Source organism: Bufo gargarizans, chromosome 2 (genome assembly GCF_014858855.1).
Source record: "Bufo gargarizans isolate SCDJY-AF-19 chromosome 2, ASM1485885v1, whole genome shotgun sequence".
Lineage (NCBI taxonomy): Eukaryota > Metazoa > Chordata > Amphibia > Anura > Bufonidae > Bufo > Bufo gargarizans.
The window spans coordinates 104353875-104373555 of record NC_058081.1 but is presented as its reverse complement, the minus strand read 5'-3'; positions in this window follow the sequence as shown (position 1 = coordinate 104373555).

Below are 19681 nucleotides of genomic sequence, written 5' to 3'. Positions count from 1 at the left end.
AAATCCAGCTCCACTTCAGTAAAGGAAAAATTTATTTTGCTTGCGGTAAAATCACATCCAGTTACAGTTACAAAGTCATTGTCTACATGTTTCGGGCCTGAAAACATGTAGACAACGACTTTGTAACTGTAACTTGATGTGATTTTACCGCAAGCAAAATACATTTTTCCTTTACCGAAGTGGAGCTGGATTTCTTCAACCATATTGCAATACGCGAATCACCTGTTTGAAGAGTCCACAGCACTGGTATGAGCGCTCTTCACTGTTTACCTGCTCGACATCGTAGCGGCGAGCAGCGTAATTACAGCTCCTCCACCCAATTCACTTTAATGGGATGGAATGTAACTACAACTTTTCCTTCCCATTTAAGTGAGCAGGATGGAGGAGCTGTAATTACACTGGTTGCTGCAATGTTGATGTCGAGCAGGTAAACTGTAAAGAGAACGCAGCGTTTATAGCATGTGGGGTTTTGTTGCCTTTTCTTAGTAAAAAATAAAAGAAGGCGCCCACTAGGAGGGGGAAGTGAAGACAGAAAGGATGCAACTGAAAGGCTTCTCTGGGGCCACAAGCGGGAGTAGCAGGAGGAATACTGTAATCCGGGGGAACCAAGGCACAGTATCAGACTCAGAGGTGACCTCAACATCATCCTGCTGTGACTGAAAGTAGTGAGCCATCCAGTGCACAATGTCATCTTTGTCCTCAACAATAATTTGTGGCACCTATCTAAAGCAAGGAAGAACTTTTGGCTGGTGCTGCTACTGCTGATTGCACCACTACCAACATTCTGACTCTGGGATGATGAGGCATGGGTCTTTAGTTTTCCATTCTTCCATTTAGCAGACATTATATTATGAAGCCTATATAAATGTCGCAGGTTTGGTGCACAGATTATTAAGCAGTAGCAAAATTATAAGTGTTTTTTTTCTGTAATTTATAGACAGAGGTGCAATTAATCATCTCTCCCCTTTAATAAACACACTGCACACCGGTATTGACAATTTACAATGGTAATAATCCAGTTATTGAAGTACAATTTGTTTGCCGTAACTACATAGTATCTTGAAGTAATATAGCACGTTCACTAACACGGGTATACTAATGCTGTTAGGATAGTAGGGCACACCACCATTTGATGTCACACGGATATTTATTATAACATACACTGTTTAGAACATATAAAGTACAATCAAATACAATAAAATTACTAAAATATAAATACTAAAATATAGTCATCAATACAAGTTAATAAAGGTTAATAAGTTCGGCTACGGCTGCAATCTTTCTTATGTGATAATAGCTTCAATAAATGTCTTGAAGAATACAATTCAATCCAATGGTTGGTTTCGATATTTATATAAAAAGTCACTTATATCTGTGTGATTTAACACTGAATCGTGGTAATGCCGCAGATAAAACGTTACCCAAATTCAAGACCTCTACCGGAGTGGTTTTACTCACTATTTTAGATGGTGCCGGTTTCCATATCACTCGTGGCGTCCCACGTACAGTGAAAGTCTTTTCTAGGCTGCGGCAAAAAATAGATAGATGAAGTGTAGACTTGCGGGATCCTCGGTGATTGTAAATTGGCTGCGCCGTCTCAGAGGTCGCCTGGAAGTATATACCCTCTGCGTCGTTTGTTCACAGTGTGCAGGGTTGACTTTCACCAGGAAATAGAGGACTCAGCATAAAGACGGATGTTCAGTTTTTCTTTACCATAAAGTACAACTTCACCGATCCCTTCTTTAAAGCGCTTATTGGTCTTCAAATCTGTATGTCATGGGATTCATTACCATACGCGTTTCGGAGGCTAAGGCTCCTTCACTGTACGTGGGACGCCACGAGTGATAATGAAACCGGCACCATCTAAAATAGTGAGTAAAACCACTCCGGTAGAGGTCTTGAATTTGGGTAACGTTTTATCTGCGGCATTACCACGATTCAGTGTTAAATCACACAGATATAAGTGACTTTTTATATAAATATCGAAACCAACCATTGGATTGAATTGTATTCTTCAAGACATTTATTGAAGCTATTATCACATAAGAAAGATTGCAGCCGTAGCCGAACTTATTAACCTTTATTAACTTGTATTGATGACTATATTTTAGTATTTATATTTTAGTAATTTTATTGTATTTGATTGTACTTTATATGTTCTAAACAGTGTATGTTATAATAAATATCCGTGTGACATCAAATGGTGGTGTGCCCTACTATCCTTACCTCTTTTTGAAATTTTCTAAAGGATTGGGTGAATCCTTTTGTAGGTGCACCCTTTCACTGCCTGAGCAGCAGGTGAGCCCTCTCTAAGTATTTGAATTAATACTAATGCTGTTATTGGAGTAAAATGTGTTTGCTGTAACTGCACAGTATCTTGAAGTAATAAAACATGTTAACTGAAATGGGTATACTAATGTGATTATTGCAGTAAAATGCATATCAAATAGCTGGCAGAATTGTTATCTTGATGTAATTGGATGCTATTAAAGGGTAATCCAACTTTAAACTTTTTTTTTTTTACAGACCCCTTCAGAGTGGCTGGACCCAAGGTGAGGTTCATTCTTACCTGGTCCACGCCTCCTGGCTCTGGTTCTATTGCTTGAAGGCCCTCTCCGCTGGTCCTGGGTCTCTTTGAAACAACATCCTGTTGACAGGGGGATATTGTAAATTTTTTGTGTTTTTGTTTTTAAATTTCTAACATATGTTAATTAAAATATGCCTGATTTAAAGGGGTTATCCTAGCCCGGTACCTCACATGGATCTAGAGATCTCCCCATTCTTTGCTCTGCTAGATTTATATCAAACTGGCAGCTGAAGAGGAGTGTCTTTTCGTATGCAGCTAAGGGATCGTGTCCATGCTCTGCCTATTACAGCTCAGGCTACTTTCACACTGCCGTTTCTGGGTCCGCCTGTGAGATCCGTTTCAAGGCTCTCACAGGCGGCCCAAAACGGATCAGTTCAGCCCCAATGCATTCTGAATGGATAAGGATCCGTTCAGAATACATCAGTTTGGCTTCGTTCCACCCCCATTCTGCTCTGGAGGCGGACATTAAAACGCTGCTTGCCTGGCCATGCAGAGCCAAACGGATCCGTCCTGACTTACAATGTAAGTCAATAGGGACGGATCCGTTTACATTGACACAATATGGTGCAATTGTAAACGGATCTGTCCCCCATTGACTTTCAATGTAAGTCAGGACGGATCTGTTTGACTTACACTTAGATTTTTTTGGGGACAGAATAATGCAGACGCATCCGTTCTGAACGGACACCAGCGTTTGCATTATAGGTGCGGATCCGTCTGTGCAGATACCAGACGGATACGCACCTAACACAGGTGTGAAAGTAGCCTCAGAAGGCAGTTGAAAGATGAAACTGAGCATGTGCAGCCATCTCAGTGAGTCAGACAAAGAAATAAGATACAGATACATTTAATTACATACAATTACAAAAGTATTCAGATCCAGGTGCTGGTTTGAAAACTGTAGAATATTTTTCATGGGACAACCTCCTTAATAAATATCCAGATTTCCTTGATTCTATTACATAAATAGACTACATTGGATGCTTTGCTGTCATGACCAGACTTCCATTAGACATTCTCCAACCTGTCATGTGTACAATCCTTGTATTGTTCCTATGCAATCAATGGTAGCTCTCATATATAAACCGAGCCCTGTCACCTCCAAGTGTGTATCCCATTACACAGAAGAGGCTGATACTGACGGAGAGGACACTATCTCACCTGTAAGTGATTTTATTCTTAACCAATTTGATGCAAGTTTTATTAATGGATCACGTTAATAATGTTAAATATCTAATAGAATCAATGTATGTTTTCCGGACAGAAATATACCTAAGGCACGATGCGTTTGGGGAAGGTCCACCCTACACATATTCTGACATGTTACTGAGACATTTTAGAAGACTTTATTGGAGATCTGTATATTGGCACCTATAGCCCTTTATTCACAGAGATACCGGTATATAGGGGTAAGGCTTGATGCACATGGCCCTGTCTGTATTTCAGTCTGCAAACAACATACGCATACCTTCAATGTGCATTTATATTTTCCTCATCCCCATCAATAGAAAGGACTCTTCCTGTCCTAAATGCGGGTAGGAATAGGGCATGTGAAGCACTGGTATAAGATTACTTTATGTAGAGGCTTTTTATTTGGCTGCTATATGCTGGTCTTATTTGAGCACTGTACGCTGGTATGGCATTGTGCACATTGCTTTGTAAGCACCATGCAGTATATCATTTTACCAGTGTATAACAGGCTGAACTGGATGGACAGATGTATTTTTTCATCCTTATAAACTATGTTACTATGTATGGAGAACACAACGTACATGCGGAGTCACCCTCCATTCACTGCTATGGAGCTTCCGAAAAGAGCCAGGCACAGACCCTGCCAGTCCCATACCAGCGAATTGAGGGGTAGCAGTACATGCATTGCTTGTTCTCCATTCATTTTGGGACCCTGTTCTTGAGATAGAAGCAGTTTACAGAAGTGGGACCTGCACCTATTGGACACTTGTGGAATATCCTGTCGATAAGCATACATGTTCCAGATGGAAACACTACTCACTTTAATACCCTATTCACACAGCAAGAAAATTTAGAGTAGCACAAGTCACAGGTTATCCATAAAGCTAGCATGCAGACAGCAAACCAGGGCTGTGGAGTCGGAGTCGAGGAGTCGGAGTCAATTTTGGGTACTCGGAGTCGGCAAAAAATGAACCGACTCCGACTCCTACTAAATTTAAATTGGAATAAAAAAATAAAAAAGCAAGTTTAAATGTCCGAATTCATAAACAGTTATAATTATTGACTTCTCTACTGTAAGAATAAAGGCCAATGCATGCAGTGCCTCACGTAACCGCAAAACAAACGCGTTCAGTGATGTGAGGAAGCATGCTTTTCATATGCTTCACTATATGGCACGCAATGCACAATTAGGAGTGGCAATACATATACTTTCCATTGTGTTGTGTTCTGATGTTACAGGGAACACAATGCCCATGGTTTACCTCGCCCCTCACTGATAAGGGATTAAGTAAATATGTGTTTTGCAGGACTAGAGACACTTGTATAAGTGAAGGGAATGGAGGGTCAATAGTTCAAGACTGAAGCTGTAAACCATGGATGTCAAACTCATGGCCCTCCAGATGTTGCAAAACTACAACTCCCATCATTCCCTGATAGCTGTAGTATGCCCAGGCATGATGGGAGTTGTAGTTTTGCACCAGCTGGAGGGCCACGAGTTTGACATCCCTGCTGTAAACCATTGGAAAAACTGCTGTCATTCAGCTAAGGCTATAAAACGTGTAAACTCAGAATGTTATCTTAAACTTTAAACATGACTATGGGATTCTTCTAGGGAAATCATGTTTTAAAATAAATGTCCCTTCTTGGATCCTCCCACTGCCCTGTCTTCAGCAGAAGATCAGCACACCATGGAGAAGGCAGCAGCTTCTGCCCAACTACCTCTCTGTGCTAGAAGAGCTTAGAAGAACTTCTTTCTTTCCTTCAAGGAATGTATAAAATACATTTGCATATTAAATACAGAGGAGTCGGAGTCGGAAGTACAAAAAACTGAGGAGTCGGAGTCGGAGCATTTATCTACCGACTCCACAGCCCTGCAGCAAACTAAATATGTATGGCAGCACACAGTTATACATGCAAACAATAGAACTAGGGATTATTTCAGATTAGTGTTACCATAGATGAAAAGTGGAAGCTGTTCGCGCACATATTTGATTAAATGTGTGTAGTGCCCATATACCAACGTCAAGGTGGCTTCTGCAGATGGTTCCCTAACACTAACAGAACTGCCTCTGCTGGGCCTAACCTAAGCCTACAATGTGCAGTGAGTTTTGGAGGGTAGCTCCCTCCTTTAGATTAAGCACTCCCCGCCCATCTGCCCAGGGCTCCTCAGCAATGTATAAATATAGCGGGTTCCTACCACCACCCTGAACATTGTAGGCTTAGGTTAGGCCCAAGAGAGGCAGTTCTGTTAGTGTTAGGTACCTGTCTGCAGAAGCCACCTTGATGTTGCTAGATGGGCCCGACACACGTTTGACCCGCAAAGTGCTTCCATTTTTCATGTATAGTGCCATTAAAGTGCCACTGTAATCCAAATTAATCCCACATTCTTTTGTTTGCATGTAAAACAGTGTGCTGCCATATGTATTTTTTTAAATAGTTTGCTGTTTTAGGGTGCATTCACACGACCGTAAGTGTTTTGCGGTCCACAAATTGCGGATCCGCAAAACATGGATACCGGCCGTGTGCGTTCCGCATTTTGCGGACCGCACATGACCAGCGCTGTATAGAAAATGCCTATTCTTGTCCGCAACTGCGGACAAGAATAGGACATGCTCCATAATTTTTGTAGGGCCGCGGAACGGAACAATGGATGCGTACAGTGTGCTGTCCGCATCTTTTGCAGCCCCATTGAAATGAATAGGTCCGCACCCGTTCCATGCCCCCTCCATAGTAATAAAGACCTCTGTGCCCCCTCCATAGTAATAAGACCTCTGTGCCCCCTCCATAGTAATAAAGACCTCTGTGCCCCCGCCATAGTAATAAAGACCTCTGTGCCCCCTCCATAGTAATAAAGACCTCTGTGCCCCCTCCATAGTAATAAAGTCCTCTGTGCCCCCTTCATAGTAATAAAGACCTCTGTGCCCCCTCCATAGTAATAAAGTCCTTTGTGCCCCCTCCATAGTAATAAAGTCTTCTGTGCGCCCTCCATAGTAACTAAGTCCTCTGTGCGCCCTCCATAGTAATAAAGTCCTCTGTGCCCCCTCAATAGTAATAAGACCTCTGTGCCCCCTCCATAGTAATAAGACCTCTGTGCCCCCTCCATAGTAATAAAGACCTCTGTGCCCCCTCCATAGTAATAAAGACCTCTGTGCCCCCTCCATAGTAATAAAGACCTCTGTGCCCCCGCCATAGTAATAAAGACCTCTGTGCCCCCTCCATAGTAATAAAGACCTCTGTGCCCCCGCCATAGTAATAAAGACCTCTGTGCCCCCTCCATAGTAATAAAGACCTCTGTGCCCCCTCCATAGTAATAAAGTCCTCTGTGCCCCCTCCATAGTAATAAAGTCCTTTGTGACCCCTCTGTATTAAAAACAAAAAAAACACAGTACCTACTCACCTTGTCCCGTTCCTGAAGCTCACAGTCCTCTCTTCCCTGCAGGCACAGATCAATCTGCACCACGGTGTGGGCGGAGCTTTTGCAGATTTACGGGTTGCAGGCTCCTCCCACACAGGGATCTGTGCCTGCAGGCTGAACAGTGGAGCGGGGAGAAGTTTTCCTGCTTCACCATTCTGTCCACAGCCGGCCTGAAGGAGGGGAAGAGCGCGGGGAGCTGAGCGGTGAGTGACAGGACCCAGCTCTCTGCGCTCCAGCAATGAGCGCTTCCATCTGTATTGATGGAAGCGCTCATTGCTTCTGGCAGCTGTGCTGTGGGCCCTGGCACTTGCCCGGGTATGCCAGGTGCTGACGACGGCCTTGGTGTGATCCACATGCAGATTACTGCTAATTGCATGGCCACTCCTCTACTTGCCGAGCTACACCTTTCGGGTCCATTCACACGTTCATATGTGTTTTGCGGATCTGCAAATCACAGACACCGGCAATGTGCGTTCCGCATTTTGCGGACCGCACATCGCCTGCACTCTCATAGAAAATGCCTTTTCTTGTCCGCAATTGCGGACAAGAATAGGACATGTTCTATTTTTTTGCAGATGCGGACAGCACATTCCGGCCCCATTGAAAATGAATGGGTTCGCACCTGTTCCGCAATTGCGGAACGGATGCGGACCCATTTTGCGGACGAGTGAATGGACCCTTACTTGTCATTGTTTCAGATGGCAATTACACATGCAGCCCAGCAATTAGTGGTAATCCACATGGAGACCCCACCTCGGCCGGCACCCTTGAATTGTTATTGGAGCTCAGTGCAGTGATTTTAATAGGTGTGTAATCCATGATTTTCTATGTTGTTTTATATATCAATCTCTGTAGCAGCTCAGAAAAGAGAATCATTGTCCTTAAAAATAAAGCACACAAAGCCCTCTCTGACCATATGAGATATGGGGATTATTGTGCAGAAGTGGGATTTGATTGCCAAGTATTCATGTAATAGGCCAACTGCATTCTGTAAAGCATCTGTCCCTGTTAGAAGCAAACATGACTATCTCTTTTGTTTTACACAAAGGAAAAGACTGGCATTCGCTAAAATAGATGCAATGCTTCTTTTTATTGCCACATGGAGGAACCAAGTTACTTTAGCAAGTGCCAGTCTTCTCCTTTGTGTATTTGCGGGACGCCGACCCTGACACGTGCAACGCGCATGAATAGTGGAGTGCCGGCTGTTTCACTTTGTTGATTTGTCTCTTTTGTTTTGTGACCTCTCCTGAAGATATCAGGACTGTCACGACCAGAGGACACTTAGCCTGATCCACAGGTGCATCTGACACGACACATAGCATGTTGTGATGAGTCCCAGCCAGGACAGACGCTACTAGAATGCTATTCTCTTAGTCATGTGCTTGTCAGCCTTCAAAACATGTTGCTGTAGTGATCATACCCCTGCTGCTTTTCCTTTAGGATCTTAGACCTATGTAGGTTAGTTATAGGAAAATATTTATAGATAGTGTTAAAACCGCCCTAAATTAGGGCATTTAAGATACACTCTGATGTTCCAAATCAATGTACTCCCCCCCCAGGGGTTAATATCCACGCGTGGATGAGAGACTAGACACTGACACAGAAGTTGGTCAAAGCAATCTCTAACTTTAATTACATGGGGTAAGCGTATATACATTTTCAGAAGAGTGCAGTCCTTACTGAGGCTAAAACATTGTTTCATTGGTCAAAAAGGAAGAAGAGATAAGAGAGGGGAGATAGCACCCTGGCTTCTGCGCACTGGGTCCTACTTTGGAATGTGAACTAATGTAAACATCTGGTTACCATCGCCATTTTATAATGGAGTTTATTCTAACAAGAATACTGCCTACGTCATATGTGACACTTCAAAGAGGTGCTTCTCTATAGGCAGTGAATAATATATACATATCATCAAGCCATATGATTGGCTTACGCATTCCACCACACTCTATGGGACACCTGTAGAAAGATGAGAAATCAGACACTTCCCACAGCACAGCTCTTTGCCCCCCTCTCTCTCCTCTCCAGTCTTGAAACAAAGAGGGGGGTGGGTGGGCACTTGGAAGTAGAAAAAGTTAACTCATTACAATCCTAGATATACAAAATATAGAATAAAATTCACACATCTTTAACAGTCCCCCCTTGAATTTAATTCTCTCCCTAAACCTAAACATCTGTCCAAATGCTCCGCCTCCTCTTCACCAGCTTCCACGACAAGCCATACCTAGCGAACAGCCTCCCGTGACACTGGATTTGAGCAAGGGGAAGTCAGATGATCTTTCCCTAACTGGCGTTGACATTATATGGGGGGACTGGAGGTCATCAGTGCTCCTGATTTTCTGGATCGAAGTTTTCATACAATTTTTCCATATTCTTTTGAGTCATGATCAACAGTCACACAAGGGAAAACCAGTCTCAACACTTCCTTGAAATCAATCCAATTATGCTTTTCTTTGAGCTTCACAGTGCTTGTGGTCAACAACACTCGGAATGGACCATCAAACCAGGGTTTTGGGACTTTTCTAACGTGTCTTTTTCTACCACCCAATCTCCAGATACAAGTGGGTGGGTTCCTGGTACTTTATCAAAACCTGGAAGTGAAGCAAAAACTCGAAAATGTACTTTAGTCAAATGCTTATACAAAACTGATCACATAATCTGTCAGACAACCATGTTGCATCTGAAGCTGCTGTGGGAAATAAAATCCTATCCTAGGGGCTGACCCAAAAAGGACCTTATAGTGACAAAGGCCTGTCTCATGGTTAGACGTATACCTTACTAAAAGAGGGCTACCAGCAGGCACTCTATTAAGGCTTTGAATCTTTAACTTAGTGTCCCGTTCAGTTCCTTTTTCCTACTCTACTGCTGCTTTGTGGATGGTACGAAGCATGTAAGGCCTGTCCTACACCCAAAACCTTTGTCATCTCCTGCATCACTTCACCTGTGAAGTGAACACCTGTGTCACTTTCAATGATCTAAGGTACCCCATACTTGCACACAACTTCGGCTATAATCTTCTTTTCTTCCTTGGGTACAGTTTTGGCCATCCTGAAAACAAGTCATCACATATCAATACATACTCATACATGCCCACCTTGGGTAGTTGAAGGTAGTCTGCAAACGTTGAAACAGATACAAAAAGCAAGACGTGTTTCTTGGATACCTTAACCACCTTGCCCACGTTGTTCTGGGCACAAACCATTTATCTTTGAGTATGTCTGACTGTTACAGTGCTGAACCCTGGGGCGTACCATATGCTACGTACTAAATCACACATAGCAGTTTTTGTCTGGTGCATCACTCCATGGGTTGCCTGTGCCATCGTGGAGTAGAGGGACCTGGGAAGGTAAAGTTTCCCTTCTTATTTGTAGTCCCCCCTTTTTCATCCACCAGTCCCTTTCCTCCTTCCCCATCTGGTTCTGTAAGGTCTTAAGAACTTTCTGGAGACAGGAGGATTTTTTTCAGGGACCTGAACTGTGGCCACTTAAGACAGGGGTCTGCTTAGGTAATTTGGCAGCCATCTTTGCCGCCTGAACTGCCGAGGCTTTCCCCTTTGCCTCCTCTGCATCCGTTTACAGTGGCCTTTCGTTGCTATCATCACCCCTCATGTTAGTGACAAGAGGACTTCCATCAGAGACCTCACTGCTTCCCCATTTTCGATGGGTTTACCTGAAGCAATCAAGGAGTCTCTGGCTTTCCATATGGGCCCATAGTCATGGGCTATCCCAAAGCACACCTGGAATCAGTGTAAATGGTGGCTGTTTTTCCATCTGCATATCTGCAAGCCATCTTCAGAGTCTTTTAGCTCCACTTCTTGAGCAGACATGTGTGGTAGCTCACGTTTAATCACCACTGCCCAACCTGTGTAGTACCTGCCATACTGGCCATACCTCGATCCATCCACAAAGAGCACATGATCTAAATTACCTAATGGCTGATTTACCAAATCCCACTACCTCTTGTGACATCATCTGCAAACAGTCCGGAGCCTCTTCCTTTGAATCTGGAAGAAAAGTTTAAAGTGCGGTGCCCTAACTCTTCCCTCCCCCCTTGATTCAGAGGCAACAGGGTGGCTGGGTCCAAAGTATTACACCTTTGGAGAGCAACATTGTCAGGCAACAAAATGGAACAATAATGGGCAACAAAACAATCATTTGGATTGTACGTTCATGAGGATAGATGTAATATCACCATCACTTTGTGGTTCAGAACTATCTCAGAGCTTTCATCAAGCATAGCTAGTACAACTACTACAGCTCTGATGCAGACAGGGGCACCTCTGGCCACGGGATCAAGTCTGACTGAATAATATGCTACGGGGCGTTATTGCTGGCCATGCAGTTGGGTGAGGATTGCTGAGTCATGGCCACTCACTTCATAATAATACAATCTAAATGTAATAATCTGATAGGCTCAGTGTGGGGGAAATCAAAATTGCCAGTTCTAGGCATAAAAAACATCTACCACCTCATCTGTGAGGCGGTAGGGACTAAAGGACAAATCAATCACAGTGGAGTGAGTAGGGGTAATGGGAACCTGAGCCGACAAGGTGTCTGTGTGTGTTGGGCACGATGTGGGTGTTAGAAACTGTGGTTTCATTAACGGCATGTAGGTCATGTACCATCCAATGGTGAGTGGTTCGTTTTTCTCAGCTTCTGGACCAGGGAATTTTGTCACTAATGGCCAACAAACAAAGTTCTTGGTCGTTGAGGGCACCTGTAAGCGTCACAGTGCCGTCCTCCTGATGTGAGATACCAGCATGTACTTTTGCAAACAAATCTGCACCTAGGAGGCAACAAGGGGCGTTACCACTGACCAGCAAACGGGCAAGCGCATCTTGGTTAGGGGCAAATCTAATATGGATGGTTTCTGTTGAAAAAAAGGGAGCATACTACTTTCCCATCCACTTCTACCCAAAGGCTGGTGTCCTTAGAGAGTAAATCAGGGGAGGCCATGTTTGCTGTGCACAACTGTCTTGGCTGCTCCAGTATCAATCATAAACGGGACTACTTCTTTATCACCCAGAGTGAGGGATATCATTGGGCCAGACTGAATCTGCTAAAAAAATAAATAAAAGTAGAGCCGATACTGGATTTCCTATTTCCTAATCTTGATCTAACTCCCCCCCCCCCCCCACTCACCTGTCTGTGTTCTCCTTATGACAAAAAAACATGGGTGTCTGTGGGGACGGACAGTGATCCGGGCATGGTCAACATAGAATACAATCCTCTCGTGTGGTGTGGACGAGGAGTACCACACACACCACAACACTCTCTCTTTTGGGATCTGGGTCCCACAGACTCTGCAGGCCCACCATAGGGTGGCAGACTTACTTTTCCCTCACTTCAATGAGGCGTTTGACATCAGGGCTGAAGCAATGCCAAAGGAACACTACCTATGGTTGGCACCACTGAACCACCCAATGCTGCTTGATGTTACTCTGCATTTTGGCTTACAGAAGTATCCAACTTTTCCTATCGCAGAATTAATAGACTGGAAAACAAAACAGGACTTCTCATCTTCCATGGGAGTGTCTGTAACTAGGGGATGGGCACAAGGGCTGTCGTTGTCTGTAACGTCCACCCCTATCCTCGTCCCTCCGCTCTGAGTCATCTAAGTCCACCCCCTTCAGTCGGACGCTGTGGTCCTCCTTTTTTCTGTCATTAGTGTCCCAGCCGCTCATGAGAACAGAGCTCTGATGTGAAGCACAACACTTAACATGTAACACGTAACTTCAAACATTGAAACAAACAGATCTGACAATACAGACATGAACACACAAAGGGCCCATAAGAAACTTTTCATTGACTTCAATTTAAAAATAAAATAAATAAATAAATAAAAATGTACAGCTTGATCAATGCTGTTGGCACCAATAAAACCCCAAAAACTTCCAAGAAAAATAAAATAAAATACTCAATGCGCATATTATTAAAAAAATAAAATAAAATACCGTACTCCATACGCATTCATGTTTTCATGTACTCATTTTCACAAGCAGCTCATAACCATGTTCTCATACATAATACATAAAAACTGAATTGCATTCACAGCTCTGCTAAAAACCTCCATCAGTCTTCACACATATTTGCCTCAACTACAACTCAAAGCCACACCCATTCACATTCCACTGAATCATTTATGTCTTCCAACCCACATTGTTTCATCCCAAAACTTGCAGCACAGACAAACACAGCTTTCCTGGAAACAGATAGCCACACCACACCCAGAATTGCTGATGGTCTGTCGCTGTAAGACAATATACATGTTATAATCATACAGTCATTTTGTTAAAAGCTGGATTCCCACAGTACACTGCTTGGGAAAGAAGAAAGAAAATTATTGAACAATTCTTTGTCTTGTATAATATATTACACATCACTTACTCTGCATCATTCCCTCATTCCCTCCCCCCTTTTTCCTTCGCCTGCTCCCCTTATCTCAGGAATGTTTCTGTTAAGGTGGGGGAAGTGAGTCTCTGTAGCTCACACTGGATACAACACCTATCCATTAACTGACCATCTTTTACTGCTGTAATCTCCAGGATATTCCCTAGTTAAACACACACATATTATTAGGGTAACAAAACTTAACCGGTTCATTTCGGAACATTTAACACAAGCGCCGTTCTGATTGCAGACACTGGGGCACTTTCTTTCTTTCTTGTTAATGCCATCAATTAACATCCTGACATTGCTCTGTTTTCTTCACTCATTAGAACTCCCCCCCTCAAAATCACGGGAGTTCTGATGCCCACAGTCTGTAAGCTCTAACTTCACAGATTCTTACAGATCTTCATCCCTGTTGCCAGGGGGGCGATCTCTGTCCAAGTCTACACTTTCTCTAACATTCTTTTTCACATTTTAACTTTCAATTCTTCCCTCGCTACTAGCTAGGGGCTGTATTTTCTCCTTCTTCATAATACTGGGACTGACTCATATCAAAACAACAGTATTTGGGGGCGGAGCCTGACCTCGCTTCATGGCGGCTGCTTTTGAGTAGAGCTCCTGCCACCAAGCTCTCCATAAGCCTATTAACAGCACGTTCTGCCTACTATGGTGAAGATACAGCCCAAAGAACTGACTGGGGAGATGTTCAGCACAAGCAAAAACGCCAAACAGGACAAATCCATGGAAAAATTCCTGAATAAATCGAGACCTCGTGCGGAGAAAGGGCAACCTAAGATGGCGCAGGCCGGAGCACTATTGCAAGATACAGAAGCCGGAGGCCGACTAGACGGCTCAGACGCCGACGAAGATATTACGGCTGTCTCTACAGGGGTGAGTGCCGGAGTCCCCTTAACCACTGCATACCTAGATAGAGCTCTGAGCAGAGCCTTAGCCCCGCTGGCCGCCGATCTCTCCCACATTAAAGCTGACGTCCGCCATATTGGCGACAGGATAGAAAGCCTGGAACAGCAATGTGAGGTTCAACAAGCCTTCAATGTTGCGGTGAGTAAATCCTTGGCCTCATATCAGTCAGCCCTGAATGAATCCTTCGCCTTGATAGAAGATCAAGAGAATAGGAGCCGTAGGAAGAACCTGCGGATAAGGGGCTACCCGGAGGCTTCCGATAAGGAAAACTTGAACAAAACTATGAAAGAGCTATTCACCTTCCTCGTGGGAGCGGATCGGGCCGCTACCATAATAGTAGAGCGCGTCCATCGTGCCCTCAGGCCCAAGCCTTTGCCCTCAGAAAACCCGAGAGATATTATATGCAGACTTTTGAGTTGCAGAGACACAGAGGTCCTTTTGAAAAAAGCGCGGGACTTACCCGACGTCTTTATCGGTAGTTCGGAGGTCCAAGTGTTTCAGGACATCTCGCCCGCCACATTGCAGAAGAGAAGGATGATGAAGCCCCTGACAGCTGCACTTAGAGATGCTGGGATCAACTATCGCTGGTTGTTCCCATTCGGCCTTCTGATCATCGCAGGGAATAAGAGATACAGCATCCGTATCCCGAGTGACCTGGAACAATTGTGGGAGCCCCTGGGTCTGACCCCATTGAAGATTCCTTCATGGCTACCGGTCCCCAACGAACCTGACTTACCCGCTCTCAAGATTTCAGCTGGTTGGTCCACGGTCAGGAGACAAAGGCCCCATACATTACATCGCTCTTCCCCGCCGGACTCCAATGACTGAGCAGCAGGCGGAGGGCCGTTCTTACATCTTCATCTCCAAGATAACGGAGATCCGGTGTTCTGTTTCTCCTGGTTAGATTATTATTCCTAATTACTAGACCCGTATCTGCTGATTGTAGTAGTTCTTTTAGTCCTATGGGTCCTGGTATCTTTGTACAGGGAGCCATAGAAGGTAGTGTTTGAACTACTGTATGTCAACAGTAACTCCTTATACATGTCTTCTCTATTCTCTGTTGTTTTTTACATTACTCAGTCGAGACACAGCTCACACTAGATAATGTAATAGGAATTGTTTAACCCTCAGCAACTCACTTCTCTTTAATGCCAAGGTAAATGTAGACGGTAGGGGTACATACTACCCCTCCCCCTCCACCCCCCACTCCCCCTACCCAAATACCGTTACCCCATGGGATCTTGGCCACTTCAGTATGGCATATTCGCTTTGAGGGGTTAACTAAGTGCCTTACATAATCATCATAGAGGAGAACTCTTCCATTAGCTAAAATTAGCGGGCTTTATGTGGAGGGTTTGGGCGGATCAGGCCACCTTTTCCTCTCGTTCGTGTTATCTGCCCCCGCTCCAGCTCCACTGGAGCTTCTGTCTTATAAATCATCTACTATACTCCATTATGTTTATACTGTTTACACTGTTTATCTATGTGTTTTCACAGTTTAGGATCACTTCTGTGGTGAGCATATCACTTGCAGGCGGGCTTTTTTCTGAAGGTCCTATATGGCACCAGTGAATCTAACAGTAGCCTTCCTTAATGTTAAGGGATGCAATAACCCGGTCAAAAGAAGCCGAATTATGCAATTGTTGAGGAGGGAGTCGGCAGACTGCCTACTATTACAGGAGACCCACTACAAGAAAGGGCGTGCCCCTCACATGAATAAATCAGGTTACTCCACTTGGTATCATTCCTGCTTTGACACTGCCTCGAGAGGAGTCAGCATAGGTATACACAGAAATCTACCGTTTGTTATGACGGCTTTTATTTCAGACCCGGAGGGGAGATATATTTTAATAAGCGGTAAATTGGGCTCTAGAGAGATTACGGTCAGCAATTTGTATGCGCCAAATAAGGACACGGTGAAGTGGCTGTGTAAAATGCTTACCACCATTTCGCAATTTTCCTCAGGTCTCTTGCTCATAGGTGGAGACCTCAATCTCACCTTGAATCCAGCACTTGATTCCTCAACAGGAAGATCTGCTGTCCCACATTCATCTTTGAGGAAACTGAGTAAGCAAATACTTGACATGGGGTTATGTGACGTGTGGAGGGCTACACATGGCGATGATAAAAATTACACGTTCTATTCGGTCCCCCACAAGTCCTATCACAGATTGGACTACTGGTTAATATCTGATAGATTGCTTATTAATGTAAGTAGGTCAGATATACTGGGGATAACAGTTTCTGATCATGCCCCAGTAGTGTGTGTAATAACCATTCCAGGAACGGAAGGGAGTGAATGGTCTTGGCGGTTAAACCCCACGATTTTAGATTCCTCCTCACATGTCACAGCTTTAAGCGAGAAACTGTCAGACTATTTTCAAACTAATGACACGCCCGACGTTTCCCCGGCTTCTGTATGGGAAGCCCATAAATCTGTAATCCGTGGGGAATTGATCTCCCTCGGTTCTTATCTTAAGAAGAAGCGACAGGAACAAGTCGCCTCACTTCTTACCAAAATTTTAGAATTAGAAGTGGCCCATAAAAGTTCCCTGGCCCCTGACTTACTCATCAAATTGTCCGCATTGAGAAATGAGTTAAAATCTGTATTGAATGTGAAAGCAGCCCAGGCATTTTTACGCCTTAGGCACAGACAATACGCACATGGCGATAAAGGCAACAAGCTCATGTCGGCTATGGTAAAGAAACAGATTCAACGCTCTTTCATTGGTCAGATGGTAGACACAGAGGGTAAAAAACACACTTCTTCCTCAGGTATAGCTGATATTTTTGCGAGATATTACCAGTCCCTCTATAACATTAGAACAGGAGTTTGTGAACCTGAGGCTACCCTCCGTTCTCAATCAATAAAAACCTTTTTGGACAGCCTCGATCTACCAGTTTTACCTGAGGAAGCCAAGGCCTCTCTAGTCACACCAATTACCTTGGAAGAAGTCAGCAAAGTTTTATCTTCTGTCCCTAAAGGCAAAAGCCCGGGCCCAGATGGGCTGCCCGTGAATTATTATAAGAAATTCTTTCCAACCATTGGACCCTACATAGTTAAATATTTTTATTCGCTGCTTTCGGGAGCCCTCCCTGCGAAACAAAATTTAGAGGCTTGTATAGTTGTCATACCTAAACCTGACAAGAACCCAGAATCTCCGGCAAGCTACAGGCCGATTTCGCTGCTTAACGCGGACCTGAAGCTATGGGCAAAAATTTTGGCCCATAGGATGGCCCTGTGGTTGCCTGGGTTGGTGTCTCCAGAGCAAACAGGTTTTGTGGGGGGTAGAGAGTGCAGGGACAGCACATTCCATGTTTTACAGGCCATAGACTTTGCGCTAAAATTTAAGTCCCCTCTCGCTCTGCTCAGTACAGATGCTGAAAAAGCATTCGACAGGGTGGATTGGGGTTTTATGCAAGCCGCCCTGATTCGGTACGGCTTTCCCCTACCTTTCGTTTCTGCTGTGCTCTCCCTGTACTCCTCCCCCCATGCGAGAGTTCGTGTGAATGGGCTATTATCCCCCTCGTTCCCTATAACTAATGGGACCCGACAAGGTTGCCCACTTTCCCCCTCGCTTTTCATCCTTTGTCTGGAGACACTGATTCAGGCGATACGACAGGACGAGTCAGTAGCTGGGCTACAGGTGGGCCCAGTGTCGCATAAAGTCGCTGCATTTGCGGACGATATGCTTCTGATGTTGTCGAACCCTACTGAAGCCTACCCTGCTCTACTCAATCTGTTGGAGTCTTTCGGGGATATGTCCAATTTTAAAATAAACCTTGCAAAATGTAATGCTTTAGCCATTAATATTCCCCAATCTACTGTTACAAACTTAGCCACTAATTACCCATTTCAATGGGCTTCTTCACATATTCGTTACTTGGGGATAAATATTTCCTCTAACCCTTCACAACTTTGTGACCTTAATTATACCCTTATCCTGGCCGAGGTTAAAAAACAATTGGATGACCTGCGTATCCCCTTCATGTCTTGGCTTGGCAGGGTTCACATGATTAAGACATATATTCTCCCTAAAATCCTTTATACTATACAGGCGCTCCCGGTGTTTGTACCTGATCCCTACTTCAGGGCTTTGCGAAAACTCCTCACTTCCTTTGTCTGGAAACAATCCAAACCTCGACTATCATATGATTTACTGACCCGTCAGAAATACAAAGGTGGGGTGGGTTTGCCTGATTTTAAGTTCTATTATTTATCCTCCCTTCTGCGGCTACACTCAGAAATATTAAACCCCAATAACCGTAAATTAGGCTGCCAAATTACAAGACAGATTCTCTCTCCAGCGGAAGTAGCTAGCTTATGGAAAGTTCGACCTGCCAACATTCCAATCACACAGGGACATCGTTTGGTTCCATCAAACGCCTCGCCCTTTTTTCAGGGTATTCTTTCTACATGGCTGATTCTGTCGACCCTGCTGGACCTTCAGCCTCAACCCTCTCCCCTTATGCCGATCAAACTTCTCCCTTTCTACCTGCTGAAGGGTTACTCCGACACATATAATATGTGGGCGCGACTTGGTAACTACACGATTGGCGACATACTGAAAAACGGATTAATACCGCAGATGGGGATCTCCCTGCGTCACTTAAGTTGGACAACTGGTCCGCACTGCATTATGCTCATTTTAGTTTCTTTTGCAGACAATATTTAGACCTGACACAACTCAACTATCTCCCCTCCTGGTACGATGCACTTTTGACATCTGGCACCCCAGCAAAGAAATTACTCTCCTTAATATATAACAAAATCCTAGTGGCTTCCTCTAGGAATTTACCCCACTTAATCTCCCAATGGGAAAGGGATATGGGGGTTCCCCTGGAGGCATCTGACATAGAGGCGATTCTCCGGAATTCCCACAGCTTTTCTAGATGTGTCCGAATTCAGGAGAACTCTTACAAACTAGTAACCCAATGGTACCGAATTCCCACAATCTTACACAAAATTGACCCCACCTCCTCCCCATGTTGCTGGAGATGCCGGGAGGATTGGGGCACGAATTACCACGTGTGGTGGACTTGCTCTGAGATTACTGATTTCTGGGAAGAGGTATCAAAGGAAATACAATCTATATGCTCCATAGGAACTCCTTTAACTCCCCAGATAGTACTTCTAAACCTACCAACCAGGGATTGTCCTCTTTCCAAATTCTC